The sequence below is a fragment of the Schistocerca cancellata genome, unplaced genomic scaffold (genome assembly GCF_023864275.1).
Source record: "Schistocerca cancellata isolate TAMUIC-IGC-003103 unplaced genomic scaffold, iqSchCanc2.1 HiC_scaffold_240, whole genome shotgun sequence".
In the NCBI taxonomy this organism is placed as follows: Eukaryota; Metazoa; Arthropoda; class Insecta; order Orthoptera; family Acrididae; genus Schistocerca; species Schistocerca cancellata.
This window is the reverse complement of record NW_026046262.1, coordinates 45,001-50,000: the sequence shown is the minus strand read 5'-3', so window position 1 is coordinate 50,000 and position 5,000 is coordinate 45,001. Positions and strand designations below refer to the sequence as shown.

General features: G+C 52.8%; 1 non-coding gene across 1 annotated transcript in view; it reads right to left on the bottom strand.

Annotated features, from left to right (window-relative positions):
- The window catches only part of LOC126113148 (small subunit ribosomal RNA), a 1,909-nt gene extending 1,476 nt beyond the window's left edge, over positions 1–433 (bottom strand). The window contains exon 1 of the ribosomal RNA XR_007524731.1: positions 1–433. This exon is cut by the window's left edge and continues 1,476 nt beyond it. This is a non-coding gene — a ribosomal RNA (small subunit ribosomal RNA).
- Between the last annotated feature and the right edge of the window lie 4,567 nt (positions 434–5,000).

The following is a 5,000-nucleotide window of genomic DNA, read 5'->3' as shown; positions in this document are numbered from 1 at the left end:
TGGATGTGGTAGCCGTTTCTCAGGCTCCCTCTCCGGAATCGAACCCTGATTCCCCGTTACCCGTTACAACCATGGTAGGCGCAGAACCTACCATCGACAGTTGATAAGGCAGACATTTGAAAGATGCGTCGCCGGTACGAGGACCGTGCGATCAGCCCAAAGTTATTCAGAGTCACCAAGGCAAACGGACCGGACGAGCCGACCGATTGGTTTTGATCTAATAAAAGCGTCCCTTCCATCTCTGGTCGGGACTCTGTTTGCATGTATTAGCTCTAGAATTACCACAGTTATCCAAGTAACGTGGGTACGATCTAAGGAACCATAACTGATTTAATGAGCCATTCGCGGTTTCACCTTAATGCGGCTTGTACTGAGACATGCATGGCTTAATCTTTGAGACAAGCATATGACTACTGGCAGGATCAACCAGGGAGCTGCGTCAACTAGAGCTGAGCAGCCGGCCGCCCGGGAGTGTGTCCCAGGGGCCCGCGCGAACACGCAAGCGTCCGCTCAATTATTCTGCAAACAGGAGGAGGCTGAGCTCCCCTGCACAATACACCTCGAAACCCTCTCAGGTCCCGGCGGCGCGCAGCGCCGTCCTAAGTACTTGGTCGGGTTCGAGAGAGGCGCAATCGCCCGGAGTTAGGCGAGTAGACGCTTTAGGTGCGACCACCCGTGCTCCCAACTGAGCTTGCCGCTGCCGACAGAGGCCCGGGAGCGTGCTGTCGTGGCATTGCCGGCGGGAGACAACACGCGCCACCTACGGTGACCGGCAGCTCCAACGCCAGCGCCACAGAAGGGCAAAGGCCCCACGTGGGTGCCGAAGCGAACTCTCCCAGCACAGCGCACGTGCCAACACGTCTGCACAACTGCGATACAAACCACCAGCGAGAACCGCTGGGGCGACCGAGCAGCAGACGGCGTCGCGGCGCCGAGTGCCGGGCGGCGGCGCATCCTCAACGCACACAGTCCTCAGTCGGACCAGCACACTGCAGATGTCCACCGCGCTTCGCACCGGGCCCGCGAGGACCCACTTTGGCCGCCCGGCGCCGCGCGCAGGGTGCCCCGGCGCGCAGCTGCGCCGCCTGCCGCGTCCGTCGGCCGGCGCGCCTGCCACTGGGCGCCCCCACCAGCCGGCTGTAGCGCGTGCGCCCACGCACCGCGCGGCCAGCACGCCGGGCGGCCCCCCCTCACCGGCCGGGGACGGTCCCACCCAGCCACCGCCGCGTATCGCTTCACACACAGATTTGCCCTTACTGATTTACCTCCAGCAACAACAACCGCACCACAATGGGTTTACCAGTTGTTCATTTGCGTAACGTCACCAGCAAACGTAGACGTCCATCCCAGTTTGCAAATGCAACGATTATTGCATACCTGTCTGTTAGGTGTCACGACACACTACGTCTGCCCACATACACGCAACAAAATGTGCACGACTAGAGAACACGTGGGAGGTGGCCCCCTACGTATGCGATGTCCATTACGAGACCGACTGTCAACCAGCATCTGTACCATGTCGCAGATGTGGAACGCGGTGCACCATGCTATCACACTGTGTGAGAAGAGACGACTACGTTTGAATACACGCGCCACTACATCAACAGACGGCTCATGCTGATCGCCATCCAGGGCGTCCGTTAATCCCACACGTCTCTATGGCGTACCACACTGAAATGTAGCTGTTATGGGGAGACGGCACGTGGCTGAGTGCACAACATTTGGACCGTATGGTTCGCTGTTGTTGGGCGCAGTCGTTGTACGGTCACACATGTGCCACAGCGTATCATGCAGTACATACGGACCTATGTGCAGTACAATGTGAGGGTTAAGCTTACGACATCAGCGGACAGTGGACACAGGCCGTACCACGACGTAGACTGAGCGCTTCGACATGCGAATGCCAGTGAACAGCTGCGAAGGGCATTGAACACGCAAGCACCTGAACGACCAGCGTGCGAAGGCAGGGGGGAGGGTGGGGGCGATGTACATCCTGCAGTCGTCCACATTACAGTGTACAGCGGGAGCATGTAAAAAGTAAGCAACACTTGCGAAGTGTTGAACATGAAACGATACACAAGAGCGTGGGCGGTGCGAGTAGCGAACTATATTCAGAGGGTTGTGGTTAGACAACACTGGATTAATGTAACGTGTCATATGCCAATTACAGAGCAGGTTAAGGCACAACTTGGGTTAGGTTAAGGCACAACGTGGGTTAGGTTAAGGCACAACGTGGGTTAGGTTAAGGCACAACGTGGGTTAGGTTAAGGCACAACGTGGGTTAGGTTAAGGCACAACGTGGGTTAGGTTAAGGCACAACGTGGGTTAGGTTAAGGCACAACGTGGGTTAGGTTAAGGCACAACGTGGGTTAGGTTAAGGCACAACGTGGGTTAGGTTAAGGCACAACGTGGGTTAGGTTAAGGCACAACGTGGGTTAGGTTAAGGCACAACGTGGGTTAGGTTAAGGCACAACGTGGGTTAGGTTAAGGCACAACGTGGGTTAGGTTAAGGCACAACTTGGGTTAGGTTAAGGCACAACTTGGGTTAGGTTAAGGCACAACTTGGGTTAGGTTAAGGCACAACTTGGGTTAGGTTAAGGCACAACTTGGGTTAGGTTAAGGCACAACTTGGGTTAGGTTAAGGCACAACTTGGGTTAGGTTAAGGCACAACTTGGGTTAGGTTAAGGCACAACTTGGGTTAGGTTAAGGCACAACGTGGGTTAGGTTAAGGCACAACGTGGGTTAGGTTAAGGCACAACGTGGGTTAGGTTAAGGCACAACGTGGGTTAGGTTAAGGCACAACGTGGGTTAGGTTAAGGCACAACGTGGGTTAGGTTAAGGCACAACGTGGGTTAGGTTAAGGCACAACGTGGGTTAGGTTAAGGCACAACGTGGGTTAGGTTAAGGCACAACGTGGGTTAGGTTAAGGCACAACGTGGGTTAGGTTAAGGCACAACGTGGGTTAGGTTAAGGCACAACGTGGGTTAGGTTAAGGCACAACGTGGGTTAGGTTAAGGCACAACGTGGGTTAGGTTAAGGCACAACGTGGGTTAGGTTAAGGCACAACTTGGGTTAGGTTAAGGCACAACGTGGGTTAGGTTAAGGCACAACTTGGGTTAGGTTAAGGCACAACTTGGGTTAGGTTAAGGCACAACTTGGGTTAGGTTAAGGCACAACTTGGGTTAGGTTAAGGCACAACTTGGGTTAGGTTAAGGCACAACTTGGGTTAGGTTAAGGCACAACTTGGGTTAGGTTAAGGCACAACTTGGGTTAGGTTAAGGCACAACTTGGGTTAGGTTAAGGCACAACGTGGGTTAGGTTAAGGCACAACGTGGGTTAGGTTAAGGCACAACGTGGGTTAGGTTAAGGCACAACGTGGGTTAGGTTAAGGCACAACGTGGGTTAGGTTAAGGCACAACGTGGGTTAGGTTAAGGCACAACGTGGGTTAGGTTAAGGCACAACGTGGGTTAGGTTAAGGCACAACGTGGGTTAGGTTAAGGCACAACGTGGGTTAGGTTAAGGCACAACGTGGGTTAGGTTAAGGCACAACGTGGGTTAGGTTAAGGCACAACGTGGGTTAGGTTAAGGCACAACGTGGGTTAGGTTAAGGCACAACGTGGGTTAGGTTAAGGTAGAAATTGCGTTACATTGCGGTACAAATTGCGTTACATTGCGGTACAAATTGCGTTACATTGCGGTACAAATTGCGTTACATTGCGGTACAAATTGCGTTACATTGCGGTACAAATTGCGTTACATTGCGGTACAAATTGCGTTACATTGCGGTACAAATTGCGTTACATTGCGGTACAAATTGCGTTACATTGCGGTACAAATTGCGTTACATTGCGGTACAAATTGCGTTACATTGCGGTACAAATTGCGTTACATTGCGGTACAAATTGCGTTACATTGCGGTACAGATTGCGTTACATTGCGGTACACATTGCGTTACACATTGCGGTACACATTGCGTTACACATTGCGGTACACATTGCGTTACACATTGCGGTACACATTGCGGTACACATTGCGTTACACATTGCGTTACACATTGCGGTACACATTGCGGTACATTGCGGTACACATTGCGGTACATTGCGGTACACATTGCGTTACATTGCGGTACACATTGCGTTACATTGCGGTACACATTGCGTTACATTGCGGTACAAATTGCGTTACGAATTTGGTTAAGTTAAGGTGCAAAATGGGTTAGGTTAAGGTGCGAAATGGGTTGGATTACAGTACACAACGTGGTAAGAGAGTGTGTTGGGGGGGGGGGGGGGCCGAGGTTCGTTGGTAGTGATCATTGTAAGTGAATGTCTGAGGCAGCTTCAGTATGTCACAGCAGTTATGTCTCGTCAGGATGCGCTTTTCGCTCGTGACTGGAGGCGCGCCGCGTCTGTGGTTGCGGCAAGGGAGCGGCAGACCTGTGTGATTCATTCCTGCCATTGTTTCTGTGCCGTAACAGGAGGCAGTGTGGTGGTGTTGGGTGCACCCCTGTGTAGGACATGTGTGGGTGTTGGTGGCTTATCTGAGCAATTGTGGATGTCGGACGGGTGGGATATTCTATTTTAGAATTGGACCCCCTGGTGTGGTTATCATAGTGTGGATGGTGTACTGTGGCGGAGAGGATGCACCGGACGTTGGTCCATGCTGGTGCTTACATATTGTATCTGTGTCTGTTACAGGCAGAGAGTAATGTGTGATAGAGTGTCTCGCTGATGTGTGGTTCATATTGTGTGCACAGACTTACAGCATGTATAGGGACAGCGGGAATTTGGCATATTGGATATAACTCTTCGTGAAACGCAAGATATAGGGGTGGATTGCAACGTACGAGTGCGGGAAGAGTCCGCCGTTCATCCGCTGGAGTTGCGATTTCGGCGGTTGGGGTGGGGCACGTGCGGGTGCGGGTGGAGTGATTGTCGGTTGACTACTTCGTGCGACGCAGGCACTGGCGTTCGGGTTCCTGTGGTGGACAGATTATGCAGG